The following is a 26,716-nucleotide window of genomic DNA, read 5'->3' on the forward strand; positions in this document are numbered from 1 at the left end:
TAGGCAGTGCCAAGCGTTTCGGATTTTCAGAATATGCACATATCTTTGGGGCTCCTCTTTAATTGTGATTGTTAGACTTTACAATTGAGTGATTTTACCTGCCTCATAGGAACCCTAAAATTTGATTCTGGGCTTGGCAAAACCATCAGTACCAGACCATTTAATTTTTATATTCTCAAACAAGCTCTAGTAGACAATGTACTTCTCTTTCCTGATTAAGTGTGCCTGATGTGCTTGGATTTTAAACTTTTTCTTAAGTCAAGAACATATCAGTTTACTATCAATAGCTAGTAGCTCTTATTTCTTATACAATTTAATACTCCTTGGCTTTCTTCTACATAACAGCCCCAAAAGAAGAAAAAAAAAAAATGAAGCTGCATTTTAAAAACAGATGCATAGACCAATACATACCTGGCTGCATGTGAAAATACATACAGATATCTCCTAAAATTCCCCCAAAATCTCTACTGATTGCCACAGGACTGAGCAAACAGAAAATATGACATTTTTGTTTGCTATTGAAATAGTTCAGGAAGAAAAGTTTCAGTCAATACTATATTCAGATTTTCTCCTGAGAATGGTACAGGTAGAGAAGCAATATTTTTGGATACTTGTCTTATCCTTAAATTTTTAAGTCTGAATCAAGGGGGGACTGGCACTTTGCCACCTGAGGCTAGAAAAGAAGTTGCCTCCAGCCATGCTAATTTTCATTACAAGGTCCTTGAGGAGTATGTTGTTAGCTGAAGACTGGGAAGTCAGGGAAGACAGAAACTGAGTGTTGAATTTGTGATATTCAGCATCCAACAGCACATAGGAACACTCTATCCGCAGTGATATGGATAGCCAAGTGACTGTGAAAAAGTGAAGACAATGACTCACCCTCTGCTTACACATTCAGAAACTGTTTGAAAGGATTTGAATGAAAATGTGCTTGGACTTCTGCTGGGGAAGTTGTTCAATCCTTGGCACAGATTGTAATGGTGCTTCATGTAGGGGCCATATACTGAGAGACCAGGACAAGAGCAGCTGGTAAAGTACTGTAGGGAAGTCTGACCTTATTCTGAGATCGACTAATGGAGGAAATCTCACTGCCACAAGAGACAGACCCTGAACAAAGAAGGAGCATTTTGGTGCTGCTGGTTTAGTAGCTAATCTGCTATAGGCAGAAATCATTTCTGCTCTTGATGCTTAACATGGAAGTTATAGGTTAAGGAGAATGGTCTTTAATTTGGAAGACTACCTCTGTGAGCAATAAATCTGTGCACACTGAATGTTTACCAGTAACATGTTCCCCAAGTTGATACAGGAAATTAGTACACCCATTTAATCATACAATATAACCTCTATAGAAGAGGCCAATAGATAAAAAGATATTCTTCTACATTAAATTGTATCTCTTCTCTCAAATAGCATTTTATATCCTCCTATAGTGCAAGGATCTTGTAGCCTTCCCTTGTCTTTCACTGGGAGAGAATAGATTTATACACTTCTCATTGTCAGTTGCTGGTTCTCTGGCAAAATACCAGGTGCATTCTCTTAATGGAATTGGTGGTGGTGATGGGGTTTCTTCAGTCATGTTCAAATAATCTGAGATAACTATATGGGTAGTCTTGGGTACATACTTGGCTAATCCTCAAACCACAGCTTAGAGTGGACAAATCATATAAGTATCTATATCGTATATCTATATATTTTACTCAGACAGTCAGAGATCAATATGATCTGTATGAAATGATCTGTATTAAGCATTATATGTAGGTACTGTGATACGGAAAGATACATATTTAAAGAAATATGCAATCAAATTCTGATTAGTTAGGCTATATTCCCTTTGCTTCAATAAAAAAAAATGAAACAAAGAAAACATCTAATTAATATGAATGCCCTTTAAAATCTGAAGATTTCTGTGAGATTTTTCTAAATAACACAAACAAGTCTGTCTATCCATAGTGCACATTGGGACTTCACAGTCTAGGCCAGATGAAACCCCATAAATCACATCTCTTAAATTTTAATCAGTTTTAACATTCACAGATTGATTAAATAATTTTAAAGCTAATTAGAAAATTTTAGTTGTTACACTCCAAATCACTCACCATGACAAAATTGGTTTCTCAAGCCACAGAGAATACACACATGTGCAGAGATACACACATGTATCTAATTCATGTGCGTATTGCAGAGATACACACATGAATTAGACTATATACTTTTTGTACTACCTAGGCTGCAGTGGGATCACTGGCAAAAGTAAGCGTAGACAGAAATTTAAATTTTCACATGACTGCAGTCCATTTAATTATCTGTTTGGTCCATATCTCCATACCTTAGGTAGCTTGCTTTCTTTTCAAGCAATCACCAGCATTTGGAGCAATGATTTGTATATGGTCTGTACATTGTCAAATAGCTCCTCTTGAAATCTTCTTCTTGTAGCAGCATAGATAAGCAGGTAATTTGCATTTGTCAATTATTTTATGGTTTACCAAAAATATAGAGAAAATGTGTCAACCTAATTCATATTTACTTGCAGTATGATTGTTATACACCCATTTAGAATTAACCCCTCCTCCCCCTCCAATTAATAGAAAATATTTTGGGCTATATACACTTTCAAATGGCATATTAAGAAATTAAATATGACAAGCAAAGACAGATTCATAGTCCTACTTCTGTGCTTAGTAAACAGTAAAACTGACATGTTTACTTATATTCCTCTATGAAAAACATAACTACCTTAAAATAGTTTTTTCAGAAGTTCTTACTGGAAATGCCATGCTAAGTCAACTGCTAGTTCTGTGTAGGCTAAGGGAATAGATCCAGAGGAGGGCAAAGAACACAATTAGCAAGATAAGCTAAAAAGTAGCAAGACAAACAGATGGACACATATGATAGCTCAGTGTGTCAATTTCTTAGGAATGAAAGTTAAAAGTAATCCCCAACCTTATACTTTGTATTCCCAAAAGATCAAGAGGTTAACTGAAGTTTCCCAAATTGTAAATAGAATATTATCTTCCATTGTCTATATTTTACTATCCATGTTAAAATTCGATTTGACGAGTAGCTATTGAACTCCATTTGAGATAAAATTTCCTCATATCATATTCACTTTTAAACGGCTTCAACTAATTTACAAAAATATGCAACAAGTGTAGCATAAACCCAAAATATTCACTATCTACCCTGCACCTGTCACTAAAGTAGATGATTTTACAGCCTTTTACCACAGGATTTAATTCAAGCCATAAAAATAAACACTCTTTTCGTCAAGCTCCTGTCTGTGAAACTAATTCAGCACTACATATGGGAATTCTCCTATCAGCATTCATAAACACAGCACACTGGAGCTAGGCAGGGAAACAAAGCTTATCTCTAATGTTTTTTTTACTGCCACTCAACATCTTCCACAGCTTTTCAACTAAAGGGCTGTCACATCTCCAATCACCTATTTATCCTGATATTCTTGCTTAGTTGCAGTTTTGAAGCTCCTGCTCATGATTACAGCTTTCAAAACCAAGGGGGAAATTCTCCTGACCAGTAATGGTGCAATCCACTTTTGCGATTTTTTAATGAGGGCTTTTTAACAAAGGACATATTTATCCCAATCACAAAAGAACGAAGTTTTCCCTTGCAATGTCCAGAGGAGAATTGCTCCCCTAACACTGCATGAGATACAAGACACCCACTGCCATTTTTGTACTGCCGCCACCTTCAGTCAGTTCCTTAGATGCAGAGATATACATAGAAGATATTTGCCTTTTCTATCTAACATATATATCGACTAGAAACCCCTTTCTTTGATGGGCTCACATGCTCACATAAGTATTCTGACAACAGCTGATGGTATGCACTGCCCAACCACCAAGTAAACGGCGGTGCACTGAAAAGTTCCAATATGACAGCAACTGTAGACTTTGAAAGTGGTGCAGCACTAGATATATGACCTTATGGCAAGATGTCTGAGGTAAAATGTTAAAGAACATGGCTACTGAGGTCACTCAAGTACTGGTAAAATCACAGATTGGGTTGATTTGAGTTGGAAAGGACTTTAGAGATCATGTAGTTCCAACTCTCCTGTCATGTGCTGGTATCATATGATGATATATGTCAGAAGAAATTCCTACACTGAAACAACAGAACCCACTTCCCACAGTGGAAATTAAGAGTTTGGGACACTTTTTGTAAGGCTTACACATGCAAAGGTAAAGAATGAACATCCTTTTTGATGCTGAGTATGTAACAATACAGAGCTAGCTTGAGAAGCGTAAGGCCAACAAAGAACACCAAGAGATGAACCTTCTTAGATTAATTTTAAAAGTATTCTGATGCAGTAAAGAAAGCATCAAGGAAGAATTCTAAGGGACCTTCCCTCTTTCAGAAGGACAACATGGCAGTCAGACTAGATGATTGATGTAGGTCCCTTCTGACTGAACTATTCTGTTCTAGTCTATTCTAACATACCTTACATTTCTGTAACCAGGATTTCATTTGCCATTCTACTGTCTCATCACTCAGAATCAGAAGGTCCTTCTGAAGCTACTCAAGTGATCCTATTTCTTATTTCTTTTCAAGTATCAGACTTCCAAGCCCCTTCACAGTCCTTTTTACAGGTCTTTTCTATGATAACATATGCCATGTGCATTGTGCAAGATCTGTGTTAACAGGTCTCAGCACAGACTGTTGCAGATCTCCAAAGACAATGTTTCTTCACTGCAAAACTTTAGCATATATTCCTACTCTCTGTTTTTTAAGTTTTAGACATCTGTTCATTCTTTTAGTACCCTACTTGTGCCACGGCTGCTTAGTTTCTTAAATTTCTGGTTAGAGAATCTCTTGAAAGCTTTCTGGAAATCTGAGGAAGCTTTAAATACCAAGATCATTTTTATTGATGTAATTTTCCATGTGCAGGGGCACATAATGTCATACATCTAGAACAAAACTGATACAAACTAGAATAGAACTGATCTAAAATTTGAAAGCAAAAATATCAAACCCTATCCCTAGTCAAAAGTATACAATAATTTGCTTTACTGGTTCTTTTCATGCCTTCATGACACATACTGTGAGAACTTAAGAATTTATCCCATTTTTACTTCTTGGGGTACAATAACAACAAAATCAATGTCAAAAAGCCACATTTAAAGCTTTCACAAGCATCAAAGAACCAAAATTACAAGCAACAATGTTAAAGACTGACAGAATGCAAAGAAGCTTTTAGTTTAGCATCCAATTTCCTGAGAATTAAAATACAACTATCAAAGTGATAGCACTATTAAAATGAAAGTTGAAAACTGTCAACTTTTGATAGGAAGATTACTTCTAAAATGTTAGAAACTAGTCAGATGTTTCTAAGTCAAATGCGAGCAACTTAGTTCAGGTTTACATAGGACACTAAAATAAAAAGAGAAAAGTCTTTAAAAAGAAGCAGTTTACAGTTTACAGAAAGGCAGAAGACTGTGCTATACCAAACAAAGTTCCATAGAACTGAAATAACTTCTATTGTAATTAGATATCAATGTAAATGAACACCCTACTTTATTCAGGTAGGGTTAATTAAACTATGTAATGAACCAGTGCAAGGAATTCTGAAATCTATTATGGCAATGTATGCATAGTGACTTAAGCACAAGAAAAAAAAAAGGGGGGGGAAGGCAGTGATTGTCATTGTATTCTCAAGTTCTTCTAAACCCATGTCTCCTACAAGAAGGAATTCTTTAGGAGAGGTAAAGAAAGACTATGAATATCCATTTAAGCAATACATGCATGTAGACGAGCTCTCTCCATCTCGTTCTTTTAGATATCCTCTAGATGTACATTCACAATGTGAGCAAGCTCACAAAGCTCTGCCCCACTCAGTAAGTAAGTGAAAGTAGATTTTAAAACTCCCTGAGGAAATCTGCTTTGTCAAACAAATGCAGCATCAGTCCTGCATGCCTTTGCAATAACAAACTAGTTACTGAAAATTGTGAATGAAATTAACAATAGCCATTGTAGAAGTTTAGAAACTTTTTAATCAATTCTGCCGATATTCTCAGTGTACTGGAATTAGTAAGTATTCTTAACCAAGTTTCAGTTGGACAGGAGACTCCCAGTAGGTGGAAGAATTTAAGCAATTGTTTACACAGTTGTACCTATAGTATCACTCTATTCACTCCTTTTCTGCTTTAGAAGGCTACTATAGCTCATGAAAGAGGTCCTGAATGCATGAGGTTGTAAACATAGGGATTACAGAAAAATATCAAACTAGACCTGCTATCCAGAGACCATGTAACTCGGCAAAGAAAGCTCAGGTTTTGCAAAACCTGATATATTCTGCTTCAAAAAATGATGGAGAAAGAACAGAGAGAAAATGATGCAACACAAAAAAGATGTCAACAGCCTATCTTTGTTGCAGTCGGTGGTAATCTGTCTCTTTATAGAACTTCACAGGTGGAAAGATTAAGCTCACAGCATAGAGTAGCCAAAGACCTACACTGATAAAACGTTCATACACAAATAGCTGGCCAAGGTGGCTTGATGATAAGTGAGTGTACTGTTTTTGCCTGGAAGTAATTTTCTTCACAGCAGCTCATATGGTGCTATGCTTTGGATCTGAGACCAAAACAGTGGTTTGGTAAGCATTTCAGCTCTTGCTGAATAGCATCATGGCCTTCTGTGTTTTTCACACTAGCTCGCCAGTGAATGGGCTGGGGGTGCACAAAAATTCAGAGAGGACACCACCAGGGTAGCCAACCACCAACTGACCAAAGGGATATCACATACTATACGATGCTGTGTTCAGGAATAACAGTTTGGGGAAAGAAGGAGAAAAGCAGGGGGGGCATTTGGAGTTATGGCATTTGTCTTCCCAAGCAACCATAACATATGATGAAGCCCTGCTTTCCTGGAAAGGACTAAATATCCACCTGCCAACGTGAAGTAGTGAATAATTCCGTATTTTGCTTTGCTTGCGCACACAGCTTTTGCTTTACCTGTTAACCTGTAAGTTGAGATGAACACAGTTTTTCTCACTTCCACTGTTCTGATTCTCTTCCCCATACTGCTGGGGAGTGGGATCAAGCAGCTGTGGAGTGCTTAGCTGCCTACTGGGGCTAATCCACAATAGTGGGAAAAACAGTAACTCCTGGATAAGATGGCCATTCTGGACTATTTAGGGACACACTGTTTTCATTTTAGTAATCACATCAGTACCTCTCTGTCCTGTACACACTCTGCCTTGTGGCTAGCGGAATTGCTCTTCCAGTACATATTGGGGTAGTTAAGTCCCCCATATTTAACAGGTTATGGTTTCATGTCGCTTCCTCCAGCTGTTTAAACTGTGTAAAAATATGAAATAATATTCATATCTCTTTTTACATATTGTAATTACTTTCGTGATCTTTGGATGCAAGAATACATTACTTATCTTACATCACTAATTGTCTACTATACTACATCTGTTAATTATGCATTGTCAGGCAAATGAGACAGTATTTTATACTCACAGATGTAAAGTTCTGAGTACTGTTACCTTTTTACATATTTACACAATGTAAGAATATGCAAGTGAGAATGAAGGACAAGAAGGAAATGCATGTAAGCTGGCAGAATGTCAGCCACAAAACCTCAAGAAACATCTAGTAACAATTCTACACTCTGGGAACTTTCCCAGAGTCAGTCCCCTCATCAGGCATGATCTGGTCCAGGGACTGGTAAATTTATACTGCTGACACAACTGTTATTCTAGGACAGGGTAAAGGACTTTCCTGTTTAGCAAAGAGGAATAGCACTCTACTGCTGATCTCAAGGGCCTAATTTGTTTTCCAGAAGACATCTAAAACAGCACAATTTTTTCATTTATTCACGGTAGGCTACAAAAACACAAATGGCTGTTAGACCAGGACCTCCTAGGCAGCAGACAGAAACCATTCTTTCCTTCTCTTTTCTTCCTTCACTACAGAGTTTCAGAAAACAAAACAACAACAAAAATCCCATCCCTCCCTCACCCGTCCCCAGTCACCTAAAACTGGCTTCTGCCATCACTCTCAGGAACATAGATGGTCATTTATCACCAGCTGGCATGCAGTCTTAGTCAAAGCAATGTCCAAATTATCTTATTAATATATGTGATCTGCGATGGAATGACTCCAGTCTAGATAGCCACACTGAAAACTGCAGCATTATTTTTTTGCTGTGTGTGCTTCAAGATGTCAAGCCTGGGAAACAAAAGTCCAGCTACTTGCAACTGAAACATTTGATACCATTGCCTCCACCGACTGATCACATTTCAGACTTGGCAAGGAAGATACTTCACAAATTACTTCAGACTGAATTACAGTTTAACTTCCAGGGGATAGTAGAAAATTTGCTGACCCTAAGGAGGATTCTTTGACTAAATGCCAGGCCCAGAGGAGGGAGAAAAGGATTGGGCCTGACATCCTTCACTGTTCACAGAAGGACTTGCTGGAGCACGAAACTACTGAAAACACACCACAGTACGGCATTATTTCAGCGCTAAGAGTAAGCACATCAAATGCAATGATGCCTCTAGACAGCCCATATGCTAAAAATTTAACCAGATTGAAAAAGGAAGGTGGATAAATTCCTGGAAGACAAATCTGTCCAAAACTCACATAAAAAGGCATGGCATCTGGCTCTTGAAATACGCAGAGCACGGGAGAATATTCTAGGGAATATCACCAAAAGCTAGCCATTTCCTGACCTTATATTCTTTCCTAGACACTTGTAAGCTACTGTCAAAGACAGACTTTCGGGTAAGATGGAGCTGTGGTATTTTGAAAATTTCTCATAAATACAGCACTGGAGATATCAGCAACCCAAACACCTCTCTGAGTCCTCCTTTTTATGTTGTGAGCAAAGGCATAATTAATTTCTACCTGTAAGAGTTCAAGACTGAATCGTTGTCCCTGTATGGGCTTCTGTTATCAAAGAATAGCTGTCACCTCAAGTAGTGAGCAGGGCATGCATGGCATGCATCACAATGTAGACTGTCATTCTAACACTAATACAGATGATGTCTCAGGAATGCCAAAGAACATTATCCTGTCTATGCAAGAACGTATACACACCATCAGAACAAGTCCTACCTATAAAATGCACATTCAGCTGATGGAACCATTCAAGGAATCCACAAATCTTCCTTGGCAGTCCACGAATCTCTTTAGAGAGCTATGCACTACAATTGCCAGTTATAAACATTATGCAGAGAAAGCCATACAAACAGACCTCATCTACTACTCCAAGACAAATGGGAACATTTTCTACAAGTGACTATGAAAAGACTTAGATTTGATAAACTTAGGTTGCCATTCCTCAGGTATGAGCTGAAGCTTGGCACACTCTACAGAGAAGTATCATTCTTCTATTCAACAGGGAAAAGCGCCCAGAAAATGGAAAAGCAGGTGTCAGGTATCCTAGGCTCTAGATCCAATCCTGATCTCATCTCAATAGGATAATCAAGTTCAATTTTCTCAACCAACATCCTGTGCAGTGAGGACTAACACTTGATGAAAGCAAAACAGGCAAAGAGAATCATCCTTGGCAAGACAGCAGTTTATTTCAAACTTTGCAGTACAACATGATTACAGATGCCAAATGACAACATTTCATGGTAGCTCATGAAGTTGTCCATAAAACAGGATAACCCTAAATAAACACTCTAGGATCACAGCTTCACCAGTGGTGATAGTTACAGCAACATCACATCAAGGCAATTATCACAAACCAATGGCTTGTATAAACAGCACAAGGCATTCAAGAGGCAAGTAGTTCAAGAACACAGAAGCCTATGTTGTGAACATTCGAAGTGTTCTGAGTAGTTGCTACATCATGGTACATTTCTGCTCATATGCAGCAGGGATGCAACTTATCTTTCTGAAGAGTCTCAGGCGTGGAAAACTGGACATGAGCCAGTCCCCACTAATCATCTCAGGGAACAAATTTCTGTGGACGTATTTCTGTACGAAGTATTTTTCTGATTATACTACAATGTCCCTGTTATTATTCTCTGTTATATAAAAATCTATTATTCTTTGCTGCACAATGATCCAGCATGAACAGACTGGCTTGAGAATGAACCTATCTAATATTAATCTACAGTCTGACTCTTAAGGCATTCTCTTGTAAGATGAAGTAGCATGTTTCCATAGCTAGTAACACTCTGAAATTGGTTTCCCACTTTCCTATCCTTTTCAAATGATCAAAAAGGTGGCTAGGTCATCTATATTTTTTCCAAGTTATATTAAATAAAATTCTCCTGTGTAAAAAAACTCCTTTGCTTCTGTTCTGGGGAAAGAATTCTGGACTTGTAAAATTTATAGCCACTGCACTGTCTATGTCTATTATATATTACCCTGTATGTACATTATACACGAAGTCACAAATTATTTTAAAGACCTGTTGCATAGTAGGTAATATTTAGTACAGGTAAATGCCTCTCAAAATCTTCCCCATAATAGTTACTCTTGAGAAAAGGGATACCTTGCTAGTTGTTGTGAAAACATTAGCCTTCATTATGAGACTGCATTTGGATTTGTGCATTTTATAAGTTTGTATACAAAAAGTTGATGTTACAAACAATATTTTCTTTCTTATAATCTAAGAAGATTCAGATTATATTTAGCTTGTTTTTACTCAACTTGCAATAGGTAAATTGCAATTCTTTTTAAATCTTTCAAGAACTTTAAGAAACCTAGTCCATATGTAAATTCTTAATAAAATATCCTGAAAACAGTCTGTCAAAACATATCAATATGAAATTTACATTCATTTGGTTGTGACCTATAATTTTTCAGGATGACAGCTTGGACATATGATGTATTTGCAAAGATCACATATTCACCTCTCAGAAGGACAGCTTCCACAGCATTTAACCTGTCCTTGACATCTGCTAATGTTTATGATGCTCACTATTACCTATGTATGTATCCTGTACTCACAGTACTTTAAACAGGTGTGATATATTTTAATAGCAATATTCCAAACATCCAATATTTACAAATACACGGGATTTGTTATAAGACTGTGACTTTCAATGAACTCCACAAAAGAACTTGTCTTTTTACCTATGCAACACATGTGAGACATCTGCTTTTACAATTTCTCGTAAAGAGTGCATTAGCAGTGCATGGCTACAATTCACTTCATATTTAGCTTTCTCTCAGCAACCCTCTTTTCCAGAGAATTTAAGTGTCAGGCTTAACTAACTGTACAGGATTAACTAACTGTAATAGCACTAGCAGGCCAATCCACTTCTAGTACCTTATTTTTCAGGATCCTTGGGACTATACCGGACCAGTCCTTCTGGTCCACCCTTCTGGTGGTGGCACATTTTCAGTGGGCTGATTTTCAAATAGACCAAACAGTCTATTTCCTGTCACAGTGGCAAATGCAATCTCATGCCAAAGGAGATGCCATAAATCTTCAGAAAAAAATAGTTTCTGAATTAGACAGCCATCACAGAACGATCCACAGCCTTTTTCCTGTATTGTCCCACAAAGATGTTTAGGAAGAGTTCAGGAGTAGGTCTAATCAGTTGGTTTTGACAGCAGCAGCTCACTCCAAACTACTAAGAGGAGCATGCAAGGAGTCTACAGAGAATACAGAATAAGCCTAGCATTTCTAGAATGGAGAAAAAAAAGAGATCTTACAAAATTGCTTTTAGGATTTTATTCTCAGCTTTGCAAGAATATAAGGGGAAAGCTTAAGCTTGAGCATTTTGGTAAATCCTCTCCCCTTGTACGGTTACTGTGGCCTTGTTTGGTGCTTGTAAAGAAAAACAAAGATATGGTGTTTTTTGTTTGAACTGTCTGATAGGATTGCTTCTGATTAGTAATTACATGCAAGGTCAAGCTGCTTTGGCACCAAGAAGTTTGAATAAGGTCTTCCATGGTTAAGCTACAAAAACACGGTGACAATGTTACTATCAATTCAAGTTTGACATAAATGTGAAAAAGTGATTTGTGGATCCAGGAAATATTACACAACAGGAATGTATCAGCAAATTTAGCTGAGAAGTAAATACGAAAATGTCATGCAAAAAAGTGTATGTGTATGAATTTACATATGTACATATTTTATATATATATACATAATAAAAAGGGGGTTGTTCCATGAAGTTTCTGTTTCACTTTTCTACCTTAGGAAAGTGAAACAAGATAATAGGAAGGGCCTGTTATAAAACACAACACCTTCTATACCAGTTATAAAAATGTTCATTCTGCCATCTATCCGCTGACGTAAGTCTGTGAATTCTCACTAAAATTTCCACATGGTTGGTCATAAAAAATAAAGGTAGGAAAAGTTAAAAAAAGATAATTGGATTCTTACATGATTACAATATAGTCTGACATTTCTAAATAATACCTTCTGCCAGTGAACAAAAGGTTACATGGCATGAGACATGTCTCCTATCACTAAATAAGCTATGAGATTTATCCACTTGGAAAGTTCGGCCCTATTTAGTCCATTATTTACAGAAGTTAGAACGTTATGATTTTATTCTAAAATCAGACAAATACAACTTCTCATTAACACAGGTATTTACTGTAAATTATTGTATTTACATAAAATCTATATTAAATTTACTAATAAAATGTAGGGCAAATATTCCAAGGCACTCCTAATGGCACAAAATGGTGTTATTACTTCTACAGACAAAACTGAACTATTCAAGAACAGTAAGTCACCACTACTACAGCTTTAATTATATTTGTTTAATTCTGGGAAGAAGCATTAGTAAGTAAAATGTTCTCTTGTCTGAACAGACACTTCTGTAATAGTAAAAGCCCAAAGAGCTCTCAGTGAGACAGACAATCATTCACTTGTGACAGCTGTGATGAGAAAGACTATGTACTATTAGGTACACTGACAACACTATAGACTCCCTTGTAAGAGAAAGTTCAAGAAAACTCTTATAACAATGTTTTACCTGTATTTTACTTCGAACTACTCCGTGATGACCTCCTGGAACTGCTTCATGAAAAATCTTCCTCTAGGTTAGTCAAAACTTCCTCTGTAGTTTCTCTTTACAGTTATTGGAACTCACTACAGAATTTTGCTATGAAATGAGGATGGACAGCTTTTCACTGGACTTTCAAAATTCAGTTGGCTTATTCTGAGGTAATGAAGAGAAAGGAAAAGTTATCTAAAGAGAAGTGGCAAGATTGCTTTACAAGAGGTAAGAGAGATGAAGACATGGGAACAACATGCAAAAAAGAAACCAAGAAATAGAATGAGAAAAGCAAACAAAAGAAGCACACTGGCAAGGAACAACTGCAGATAATGAAATAAGATAATACATGGATAAACAGGCAGAAATATGAAAGAAAGAAGATTAAACACCTAGGTGGAAAGGTACATTCCTAGACACAATCTGAAATTCAACTCAAAATTCTAAAATACTTAAATGTTTTGTAGAATAGCTAGCTGTCAACAAATCCATTGAAAATTATGTTTCAATGGCCTAAAAATCAAATACATAGTTGAGAGGACAACCTGATAATGCCATCAGCACCTCCAATTACTCAAGTTATATATGGCTGTGTTGCATAGGTAAAGAATGATGACTGATGATAACTCCCATGAGAAGACAATATAATAACATTTACAGGTTTTTTTAATCAAGCTTTAAAGTTACCAAGAAAAGATGACACTAAAATAACAGAGAAGTCAAAGAAAATAACAGCCATTTTAGCATTAGACAAGCAAAAGCTACTTCTTTTATCCCTGAACAGGAGTATCTCATCAGAAAGGAGTGTGATGTTCAGTATTCCATGGGAGTAGGTGAAAAATACTTGCTACTACCAATTATTGTAAGCTTAGAGAAGTTTCCACTTTCCTTGAGAACTGAAGGGCTTTGGAACAGAGGCTGGTTCATTTACATGATTTTATAATGAGTAGAGACAATTGCTGAAATTTCAACACTGCTTAGAAAAAGTTAACAGTACCACTTTAAAATTGTAAAGTAATAAAAATTGTCTTCCTTAGATAACAAGTCAGAACTGTCACCTCAGTATTAACCTGCAGTATCACCAAAATTTCTTCAGTTCTCAGCTGAACAGTGAATATGTAAGACTCAACTATTGTGAAACAGAAGTTATTATTTTGCTCAGTTTGTAGAGGTGAGCTGTCCTGCAGAACCCTGTCCCTGGACACAAAAGCATTTCAACTACTTCCACTTCAATATTTTCTGTTGGATCAGCATCTGAGCACTTTGTGATGTTTACAAGTATCATAAATGTAATTTTCATAGTCATCATCATTCAAGTAAACATTTGATCCTCACAGATTATTTTGAAACATTACTTATAATGAAATACTAAACATAATGCATGAAAAAGAAATTTAAACTTTTCCAATTTTTGCTGCTCTAGTAAGAACTCAAACTCTAATTTTAGAATCTACTAATAAACTTTTCATAATAATGCAAGCATTTCTCAGTACAAGGCAGTTCTTGAATACAGCTATCAGCATAGAGAATATATAACATGAAATATTAAAGTATATTGGCAAAAACACATGATCAGAAATACAGAATTTTGTATCAGTTGTTTAATTAGTCTTGTGATTGTATAAACTGTTTCAAAACTCCTCTTCAAATTATGCCATGTTTATGAGTGTCCTGGGGTAGTACACTGAAACTATGTCAGTAACAGTAAGTAAAGACAGCACACACATCTTCCCAGAGCACTGGGCTTGCTGTGTCTAACAATTATATTGGCAGCACAGCCACAGCAATCTCCACATTAGTTGCTGAAACTCAAATGCCTGTGTATGTCTGCACACACCTCTATGCAGATAGCTATCCCTAACTATTAACATGTTTATTTTCAATAATATATAGGTTACTGTGTGATCCCTAACTCTTTTGGGATGTACTGGTGTCCAAGGTCAGGTTGGATAGGGCTTTGAGCAATGCGGTCTAGCAGAAGGTGTCCCTGCCCATGGCAGTGGGGTGAAACTAGATGATCTTTAAGGTCCCTTCCAATCCAAATCATTTTATGATTCTATTCTATTACATAAAGCCATTCCTTCCATGTTACAGGAGACTTATTTCACACACTGTAAGAATATACCATTTCCCAGAACTGTTATCAGAAAATTATTATGATTTTAATACCCATTATAAGTAGATAAATGAAACTACTTAGAGTATCTTTCAGACATTTTTACATACCTGAATTGTGTTCACGCTATTATCAACACACAGTTTCAGTTTAAGATTCTCATTTGTTCATGCCAACTGATTCTAGAGAATAATGATCTAGTGTAAGGCTGTTTTACAGGGAAAAAAAGAGATAACATTTTCTTTCCATTCTAAATCACCCTGTTTCCTTAATGTGCTGTAACTATTGATGATATCACCAGTTGTACCAACTGCTTTCTTGTGACAAAAACCTGGAGCATCTCAATTTTATCTCATGAGGGAGTTTTTCCCATTAAAGACCTAGATTGTGAAAAAGGGTAATTCATGTACTTAATACTAAAGGAGTTTACATCTAAAACTAACAGTAGGAAAAGACATGCCAGCATCTCCTTTAGAATAATGTCTGTAATAATAAGCTACTCAAAAGGATGAACAGAGTTACTCAAAGTCAAGTATCTCTGAATCAGATTTGTATCAAGATCGGGCAACTTTTATGTGATGTCTGTTGCAGCTGATTGCAAAGACAGCTTTTTATTACAACCACCTTCAGACAAGCCACTTATTGTCAGGTATGCATTTTCGTCTTTTTTCACAGTTGCAGATAAAGTAGTAAAAATATTCTCACTAATGGTTTTAGTTAACTTATCGGTTTCATGTAGTCACTGTTTTTGTGGCATACCGTAGAATTGAAGAGAATTAAAAAAGAAATGATTACCTATTGCCCATGCACATTTTTTAAATTGCCATACCCACATATTTTCCATTTTTAACACTACATTTTTACGCACTGCAAAATGACAACTTGGTAATTTTGAATCAATGGGGTAAACTAGGGCAGCATATGTATTTCATGCATTTCCAGAAACTGGAGGGCTTTATAAAGTCAAACCACTTTGAACCGTTGCCTTTGCCAATAATTTCCTGATGAATTCAGATTCCAAATTTACAAGATCACAGGTGAAAAAGAGGAAGAATGCCAACATATAGAATATATTTGTGTTTATACACATAAATACCTTTTTACAATGTAGTCCTTTAAATCATGGCTCTTATTTACAGTAGATGTTATTCATCAAATTAATGTACATATGCATATTTTGCCATTGAAAATGCTCAAGAAGTATCATTTTGGCATTGGGAAGTCAGAGTGCCTTAGAGTTTCTGAGTCATCTACACGAAGGCACCAAATATGGGAGACCCCTGTCCTTTTACAGTAACAGCTACTGGCCAGATAGGAAACCGTAGGGCCCAGATACCCATCTTTAGCCAACTGAATTGCAACCCAATTGTCTAGTTTTAAAGAAGTCTTGGAACTCTTTTCCTGAAATTTTTATCAACTGCAAACACAAGCAGAGTATTTAACAGATATGCATACGGACAATTATGCTGTTCCTCTGATCAATAAGAAGAAGCTGACAGGAAGATTACTTTTCAGGAAGAACACTACTGCAGATCAAGCCCAAAGACAGTGTGTGTGTGTGTGTGTCTGTGTGTGTGTGATAATCTTTGAATCTTCCCAAAGGTCTCAACACGTTGTAATTGGATTCGAAGTTCCTTCAGTGTAAGTTAATTCACAGGAAGGATCGTGTTTGTGCAGACAGTTATACTAGTTAAGAAATACCTTGATATTTGACAGAAAGTTTCAGTAGGATCTTTATCCCTATTAAAAATCAGCATATGGGAGACACATCAAAAGTACTTGTCGATTCCTAAGCCCCTGTAAATAATATTACTTTGATTGCCGGTTACTCAAGTAAGAGATGGATAAACCACAAAGCAGCTCAACCTGCCAAGACAAATTCAAGTGCCAAGGAGTAATCTTCTGCTAACTACTAAATCTGAATTATTTTTTAGAATGTTTCACCACATGAATAAAAACACAACTGCCAGGAAAAATAAACGAAGTGTAGACATGGCTGCAAAATAAGTTTGTAGTGAACATCCAAAACTGTACTCCTACAGCTCGACTAAATTTTCCAAAACCTTATGAAGTTGCAATTTAAATGAAAACAGGATTTTACATGCAGTCATAAAAATTATTTTAGTCTAGTCACTTCTGCTGTTAATTAGGATTTTCTGCACACTGTGCAAAATGACTCTTTGAGTCCATGCTCATCATTTACACAGTGAGCTGGAAGCCACAGTACTCATGGGAAAGAGACTGACCCTGATCAGAGATTATACCTGAAAATGACACTACAATCAATAAACCCTAATGATGGATAGATGAGAAGCAGATTTCACAGATGGCCTCAACTCTCAGATATTTGCATGAGGAGCTGATTTCTGGATAGGCATGGACCTCGAAGTAAGTCTGTCAGCCAAGAGTGGATGCAGCAAATATCTGCTGGAAACATGGGCTGGAAAAACGAGAAAAATGTCCTGCACTTGTTCATCAGCTTGATGATAGGATTAAAGAAAATGCATGAATCAGCATGCATGTCCAAAAATGATTATCTGACAATGCAATGTCTTTAATCAATTTTGCATTCACCACAGATTAAGGTCTGGCATGCTCAAAGACATACATGCAGACATAGATGCCAAGTATATAAGCAACCTGAGACAAGAATTTACTGGCATGCTTAGGCACACTTGCATTCTTTGTTGGAATGAAGAACTGAATGGATTTGTTATTAGCATATTTTTGGACTCAGCTGAGCAAAAAGTAACAAGAAATGCTTGGTTTGGGTTACCTATGATTCAGACATGAAAAAGAAATTCTGAATACAGATCCAGATAAGAATTGCCAGAATTTACCTATAATTTCAAAATACTCCAAATTAAAGTATTGGGTAAGAGACATTGTATAATGACAGTAAAAATCCCAGATAAAAGTATTAAGATACTCCTCTGTGTCTTAAATAGATTACCACAAGACAATCCCAAAACTGAGAACAGTTTGGCAATCATTAGGTTTACCAAAAAACAATAGAGATATACAGTACCATACTTAAGGAAAGGGAGGGATATTTTCTTTTAGCACAAAAATTTCATTTGTCTCAGATTTAAGATTAACCTTCACTTACAGGAATAAGAAAGCAACGATCTATACATACTTCCTGTATTACTGAAATGCTAGTGTTTAAAAAAATACAATTTATCCCTATTCTTATGAAAAAGGTCTCTGAATAGGGATTAGGAATGCAAGGTGCAAGCTGGACAAAGAGCAGAATCATACATATATCCTAATTATACAGTATTAAGAACACAATAACCCATGTTGATGGGTTACTGCAGACACTTCAGAAGTAGTAAAATGACTTGCCCTAAAAAGGCAAGCCTGATGAGACTGCTATATTGCTCTCAGCCATTAGTCAAATGTGCTGTTAAGACAACAGCATATGGTAACAAAAGAGTATTATTAAAGAAGATTAAAAAATACCTTTTCTCATAAATGTATATGTTTTCATTGAAGCCCTGTTATTTTGGTTGGAGGATAGGCACAATTTTCACTGCTGATCTGAGTAAAGTTGACTTTGCTTTTCCTTTGAGGAGGTAGAATTTGAGATTTCAGGAGCCTCAAGTTTGCTGTTATCCTAAACATGCAATGCTCAATAGTAACATGAAATTAACTGTACTCCTTAAAATGCAGTATCTTTGATTGCATTTTCAATTTTTTAATGTATACTCGTGTATTCGAATCAATAAAGACCTGTAATATTGCCATAGCTTGCAAAGCTATGATCAGTTGCATCAAGAACTGAAGCACATCTACAATGCTTAACCTGAAACAATCTTTTGGAACAGGGAAAGTCCTTAGTGACATCTTGGGTAAATTGTTGCAAAACTTGACTGAAATGTCATGGTAATTCCACCTTTGAAAAATCAGTGATGAGAAAGTATACTTATCCCCCAAAGCACAGGGGTTTTTTTGATCTTTTTTAGTGGTATTTAAATGAAGTAGTATCACAACTTAACATCATGACTATTAAGTTCAAAGGTGTAACAAGTGATCCAGACCATCTAAATTTAAAGCTGTAACTTTCTCTACATAGACTGAACAAGAAGAAAGCATTGAATGTTCATGAAACATTCAATGTTCTTTAAACAACATAATTAACAAGATAATTTAATTAGACTGCCATATAAGGCTATCTGAAGGCTATCTGTCCTGGTGCAGCTCACTAAAACTATGCCACTAACAGAAAGTAAAGACAGCACACACATCTTCCCAGAGCACTGTGCTTGATTTCAGCATTAGCTGCTGAAATGCAAACACCTGAATATATTTGCACATACCTCTACGCAGATAGCTATCCCTAACTACTAATATGATTATCCCCAATAATATATAAGCTCTTATATGATCCCTACTATTTTAGGATGTGCTGGTAGCCAAAGCCAGGTTGGATAGGTCTTTGAACAACCTGGTCCAATAGAAGGCATCCCTGCCCACAGCAGTGGGGTGAAACTAGATGATCTTTAAGGTCCCTTCCAAGTGAAACCAGTCTCCCTTTCTATGACTTCTGGGAGGACCTTGCAATAGCCAGCCAGTGAACTAAGGGAAGAAGATGTCACTGCTGAAAGGCTTAGTGAGCTCATTACATTCCTTAAAAGATTCTGAGACGACCTCTTGACTTCCTTCTAGGTCTAGGAAGAACACAGGTCATCCAACAACGAATGTCCCAAGAGAAGTAATAATATGACTTTGCACTTCAGACAAACAAATAACTCTGACCACTGCCAAGACACAGTAAAGGGTTTACTAAAAACTGAACCTTCCTTCTAAAGAATAGAAGGCTTTAGAACCCCGTGTTGGCTCAGATAACAAGGAGGAGGTGCAGGACATCTCTGGACTTCCATAACAGCTGTTACTGCTCTCTTTTCAAGACTGCTTACAACCTTCTTTCTTAAATGGTCTGGGGGAGTTTCTTTTTGAGAGTAGAGCAAGAGATTCCAGAGAAATTTATTTAATAAGCCAAGATATTTCCATTTTGTTTCTCTTTTCTTGGTGTTTGATTTAAATACTTCCAAGTTTTGAAATCAGCACCAGGAAAAGACTGAGTACTTTTTATTTATGTGCATGTGCACCTCTGTGAAATATATATATAAAATATGGGTGTCTTCAAATCTCCTAGCAAAAATCCTCACAGCCTGAAGAAGTGCTGTATCTAAAGAAATCAAGCCAGGGAAACAGTACTATGCTATGATTTTTCACATACAACATTTTTCTCTAATAATGTTGTGCATTAATTTACAATTCCTCATTAACAAATAAATATTTTGGGAAAACTGATAGATAGTTGTGTAAAAAAATTCCTTGTTTCTGAAATCAAACTAATTGCTTGGTTTAGAAAAAACTTATGTATATGCTCTTTTATCATTTTTAGGTTAATGAATGGGGTTTTCAGTACACACTGTACAATTTCTTGAATCTTGAAAAGTTTTCCTCGTAACTCCTATTCCAAAAGCTATCTACTTCTCTACAATATAGAGAAATACATCTTTACAGTATTTTTAATGATAATAGACAGCAGTGCTGTTCAATATATAAAATCCAAATTCCATAGTTCAATTCTTAGAAAACAAATAGAAGCTGTCTCTCCAGGTTTTACAGACCTGATATTATGAAGTTTTCAGAATTGTTTATAATAAATATATCCTCAGAAATAGTGAATGCTTGAGGCACAACCACAAATAAGGAAATTATTTGGGTACTTTTGTATGACTAACATATATTGAAGTTTTCAAAAGTAATTCTTCAGTTTCAGAGGCTGATATGTATTATGTGACTTACTAGTAATATTGACAAATATATTAATTTGCAACATCAGAGTGAGTCTCTTAACTGAGGTGGAAAAAAAATAATAGATGTTCGGAATCACTCTGTTAAATCTAAACGTCCACATATTGGTAGAAAACAGGTAAGTTTAACATCAAATTTAACATAATGGCAATTTGTGAACAGATTGTTAAGATTTTCAGGGCTATACACCCCTAACAGAGAATCAGTTTTTTAAACGCTATTTGCAGTTTTCCTCTGCTGTCTTCAAAAATTCGTCCAAATGTTAAACTTGCCTGACCTTTAGAAATTATCTAGAGCATAGTAGTTAAACAAACACTTCAATAATTTGACATAGTATTCCCCATTATTTGCTGACTAAAGTCACTTACTATAAATAATTGTCAGAAACTAATAAGTAAAACTAGCACTTATATTAACATGTTAATTTTCAAAAGGTTTTTGTACAGCATTTTAATTACAAACAGTATACATGATACAAGGTACACTGCCCAGGAGTATTTTTACCTGACATTCAGAAAAAGGTATTTGGCTGCTCAGTGAAAACTATTGTATTAAAAAGAACTTCTAAACTAGAAGGCTCAAGACCATCTTCTTTCCTTTAAAGCTGTGATGAAATACATACTGCTCCTCCTTTGAACATCATAATAGTTTAAAAAAGACAATAATACCCATATTTATACACTCACATAGTACCTATGGACTGAAACCCGTTGTATTGGTTTAAATTAAGAAAATAGGTTACAATACCATGTTAAGAGACCCATTATTACCAATTCATTGACAAACTGCAAAGCTTGCTTAAGAGGGGCTCCCCTACTGTCTCCTGGTAGATATTGTTTATCACTTCATTAATAATTGAAAAGACAGAGTATAGTTACATCTGAGCATTACATTAGGCCAAGGAGATCTAGAAGCCAGAGTTAGAAATTTTGATATACAGGAGTAAAACTCACAATAATCATATTAAACTGAAAACATGATCTAGGAGAAAATTAAGATGTAATTAAAGAAGGTAAACAGTTTACCTAAGAATAATGAACTAAGAAAATAAAGGATGAGGGCAAATAACATGTAGCTATTCTGGTATTTTGGTGGTGAAAGTTACCATGAGCTAAAAGTGATCAGCAATATAATACCTTTGCATAAAAGACAATACATTACCTTGAACTGTAAGCTAATCTTTATGGTTTACTTGTTGGTAAAGTTACAGCTGTATTTTTTTTTATAGAGCATTCTCTATCTAAGAAATACAGAAGAAATTAAAGGAATTCAGCAGAAAATATTAAGTACCAGAGGTCTAAAAAAGGTGACAAAGAAAGCAAAAATTAAATAATGAGCAGTCTTTCAGTTGAGAGGAAACTGAGTGGAGATGTAACAGATGACAGGGAAAAACATCCAGAATGGGCATGCAAAGTTAAAGCTTATTCTGCTCACTCTGCAGGAATACTACCTGTTTGTGGTGACCAGAAGGAATCCTTTCTCAAAGGCTATCCCTCACTTTCTATAAATATATAGTATGTACTCCCCAGTGCCTGGGCACTGAACTTGTAAATAGGATTCCATTTTGTATCAGTTTCTTGCTTCTGTAGACACACTACACACAGTTAACTAGTTTCACCCCGATTTTATCTACTTCAACCACACCAGATGGGTTTAACAATGAAGGAACAAATTTTCTATCACGGATCAAGAGAAGCCTTTAAATACAGCAATACAAAGTCCGCAAACAGAACTGCAAGAAAAAAGCTGCATAGCAACTACAGTTTTCAGGTAAAAGCAGATACCTCAGCTGTTTCTCCAGGTATACCTTTACCCAAAATCCCCAAGGTGTGCATTATCTTCAAAAGCTAGTGACTAACTTCCCACACTTCCACACCTTAATGCCACTTTATATGCCTTCCTTGCTCTTCACTTGGCCATTTTCATTGTTTAAGATTTCACACACTGTAAAAAGAACATTTGCTCAACACACAGATTTAAGCTCCTGACTTCCAACACAAGCTCAGCTTTTGATAGCAACAGCTACATACAATTTGGACATGTAATCAGAACCTAAAGTTCATTAGCAAACAAAGCATTTTGTTTTAGTATATTCTAAAAAAGAGAAATTCCATATTCCACCTCTGTGTAGCTTAAGCACTGTTGCATCAATAGGACTTCTGTGAGTTTAACTGAGATCCCGATATGAATAAAATTAATTCAAATACCTATTTACAGAACTGAGTACTAAATCCATAGGCACGTAAATATTAAAACTATAACCCAAAATCTTAAATAAGACCCAACATCACTACGTTAATTCGTTCTTACCTTTTAGTTACATTCTAGCAGTGATTTAATAAGCAGTACATTCATTTTCATTAAAAAATGTTGAAAAGTTAACCAATGACAGTTCAGAATGACATCTTCTTTTAAAGCACTACACATGCTTGCTCCTATGCAAACCAAGTTTTAACTGTCATGCTGTCAAGAAAAATGATAGTTCCCTAGTCATACCTTATCTTTTTAAGAAAGTAAGAACTACAGAAGACTTTACAATAGAAAATTGTTTTATATGTTTAACAAAATCTGCCTTTTGCATGAAAGCCCAGAGAGATGTTATATTTGAAGCTGACAGTGAAAAAAAAAAAGGCAAAACCCCAATCAATGAACAAATTACACAAAACTGGGAAGCATTTCAAGCTTTATATGTGCCTGTGCTTCTATGTCCTTAGCCCTCTCTCAGCTTAATACAATATAAAAGTCCATGAATAAAAACCTGACCATACATAAAGCAGTCTTAGAGCTGCACTGGGTCATTAACTGTGATAGACCTTCTTAAGGACTATGTGCCTATTAAGAAAAGTCCCAGTCTGAAAATCACCTTAAGTACAGTGCCTTTTCAATGTCCAACAATTACAGGCAGTACCTGCAGGTACATTGCTAAATCTAGCCCACTTTTGAATGCTCCCCTAAATTTGGTACCATATTTGTTGTATCATTAAATAAAGAAAACCAAAAAAACCCAGAATAACAAACCCCCAAACCCAAAATGAATACTTTTCTGATCTAATGAAATGAAGTTCATCACATTTAGGGTTTTTCTTTGGCTTTTGCAACAAATGTTGTGGGATTACCTTGGTATTTGAAAATTTGGATGTAAAACAGAACTGTAGCTGATAATTAAGGCAGAATATCTCTGATTAACCCAGGGAGTTAGTGGACAACATTCTCTATAAGAGAAAATTGCTTCATTTGAAATGGCTTGAATCTTTTCACTCTCAGTGCAGTTTGCAGTGTACACTTCTTTGTTCAGGCTGCTAAAAGGAAGGAGACTACTGAAGGTACAGATTTTTTGTTGTTTTACTTTAAGGTGGTTCAGTGTTGTTTTTCTCACTGTAGCAAAGGTACCTACAACCTCTGTGGGGCACTCTGTTCACTTTTTCTTCCTTAAATGATTTTAGAAGAACTAAGCAAACTATATGAATCTGACTTACTGTCCTTATGAGCAAAGGGGGAAGAAAATAATTCTGAAACATTTAAAGTGGGATTTAATTTCCAACAGCATTAATGATAATGCAAATATTTTATTGCAAGTTTATGCTTAATCCACAAATGTTCAGTTAAAAAAAGCCCAAACGAAGTATGATTCAAAAAGAACAGCAGCTGCATTTACAGTTATGTCATACAACACAACAGACATACTGAAGTCTCAAATGTACTGCTGTGCATCTCCTTCTGGTAGGACTTGGCTGTTTGTTTTTCCTAAAGATAACCAAACTGACACAACGAAGTAAGCAAATTTCACAGAAGAGTACAATGTAGCCATTAAAGACGCCGACATCACACCTCTACTGATACTTAATCCTACTAAACTAAACACCCGAGTGACACAAGTTCAGCCAGCTGCTGGCGGCGCCGCTCCTGCGCCGCGAGGGAAAGGCGCGGCACCCACTGCCCACGGCGACAGGCTGCGCCCCCTTTCCCGCGCCGATCCTCTTCCCCTCCTTCCCGCCCCTCGCCCCGCTGCAAACTTTCTGCCTGCCGCGGCACGGCCGCTGACACGGCTTCCGAGCCGCTGGGGCAGCGGGATGCCAGCGCCGCCTCCCAGCCCTCCCCGCCGCACCCCTGGCGGGAGCGGCACAGCCTCAGGAACCCGGCTGAGGTGCCGGAGCACGAAGCGGTTCTCGCCGAACAAACTGATGTGCAACCCTACACGAAGGGCTGCCTCCCGCCTTCCTCCTCCGCCTCTCGCCGCTCGGCCAGCAGCGGCAAGAAAACTTTCCAGGTGACGCTTGCCCTCTCCCGGCACTCGAGGCGTGTCGGGCCGGGCCGGGCCGGGCCGGGCCGGGCAGGCGTGCGGGGCTGTTACCTGATGTCCCCGCTCGGCTGCAGGACAGGGCAGAGTCCCCGCGGTCCCCTTCATGCCCGAGGGGCTGCCGAGCCCGCCCTGAGGTACACGCCTTCATCCAGCTGCCTCCCCAAGGGCTGCGCCTCCTTTCCTCGCCCTGGCGGGGCGGCGGACGCGGGGCGGGCGCCGCTCTCGCGGTCTCGCCGGCGCGGCAGGGAGGGAAGGAGGAACAGAGGGCGGGAGCGGGGAGGAGGAGGAGAAGCCGAACAGAGGGCGGGAGGAGAGCTGTGCCCTCCCTGTCTCCGCCCCAGCCGCCGAGCGGACACACAGCAACTGGAGAGCGGCCGCGCTGCCCGCGCCGCCCGTGCAGCCCTCCCGCCATGGGAAGTGCAGGGGGTCCCTCTGAGTGCCTGTGCGCCAAGGCTGAGCTCTGTCTGCCCGGCTTTTGGGTCGGGCAGGGCAGGACGGGACAGAGCGCAGCCGGAGCCTCTGGAGGGCGCCCCCGTCCCGCCTGGCGCTATCGCAGAGCGCGCCTGCGCCTGGTGCTGGAGATGGAGTTTGGGACCGCTGGCGGGGGCCAGTGTGGGAGATAAAGAGGGAAACTGAACGTGACAGAGGAGAAAGGTGGCGTGCAGATCGGGAGATGACAAATTTTACAAGAAAGGTGTTCAGAAAGGTAGAAGGAAGTGACTACCAGTGGGATATCTGAAGAGGAGAAAGGAGTAGAAAAGCGCTGTCGGGCAACAAAGAGGAGAACGTATCCTGTGAGTGGTCAAGGGCAGGGTTTTGGAAGGTGAGGAGATAAGGTGTTTGAGGAAGCCAAAATTTTACTGGGCTTGGCAGGAAATACATGTGAAACCGAGATGATGGATATGGAGAAGAAGTTTGACTGCCTTCTCCCAGAGTTTAGAAAAATGAGCCATTGAGGAAGCAATTTTAACTTAAAAGGGATTTTATTTAGGGGAAATATGCATAAAGCATTGGAAAAGTAAGAAATAAGCACTGCAGGCATTGCTGGACAAAAAGGAACTCTGAGATAAAAAGAACAAGTCACAGCCTGAAAGAGCTAGTGCTTCTGAGCAGAACACACACAGTACTTGGCTGAAAGGAGGTAGGAGTATTGGTTCTATATGGGATAGAAATTACACTGTCCAGAAACTTTTTCTGTAAGAATTGTGCAGTATATCTTGTCTTTTTCTGGCAAATCATGCCATCCCACATGGGTAGTGGAGAATTGGATTCAGGCTTTCCATACTGAACTTGCCTTTACAGCCAGTGCAGCAAAGTGGACCCTGAACATGTAGGACTAGGTGTAAAAGCAATATTTCCTACAGACTTGATATCATCCTAGTTCTTGGAGAACTGAATTGAGCTTTAGCTTTTAGCCAACCCAATTTGAAGCATGTATGGTCATGTAGATTCAGTGCTTTAAGTGTTTACTCATGGGAAGGGACTAAATTCATGCTGCTTAACTGAACTGCCCATGTGTGTTTAC

At 37.7% G+C, this 26,716-nt stretch overlaps 1 protein-coding gene across 2 annotated transcripts in view; it reads right to left on the reverse strand.

Moving 5' to 3' along the window:
• Positions 1-25,379, reverse strand: part of SGCG (sarcoglycan gamma) — a 104,089-nt gene extending 78,710 nt beyond the window's left edge. For both annotated transcript variants that reach the window (XM_051780905.1, XM_051780903.1), the window contains exon 1: positions 25,243-25,379. The gene's annotated coding sequence lies outside the window, so the exon portion shown is untranslated. The remainder of the gene's footprint in view (positions 1-25,242) is intronic.
• Positions 25,380-26,716: the final 1,337 nt, after the last annotated feature.

The sequence above is a fragment of the Manacus candei genome, unplaced genomic scaffold (assembly GCF_025592945.1).
Source record: "Manacus candei isolate 608988 ecotype Guabito, Panama unplaced genomic scaffold, ASM2559294v1 h1tg000014l, whole genome shotgun sequence".
Taxonomy (NCBI): domain Eukaryota; kingdom Metazoa; phylum Chordata; class Aves; order Passeriformes; family Pipridae; genus Manacus; species Manacus candei.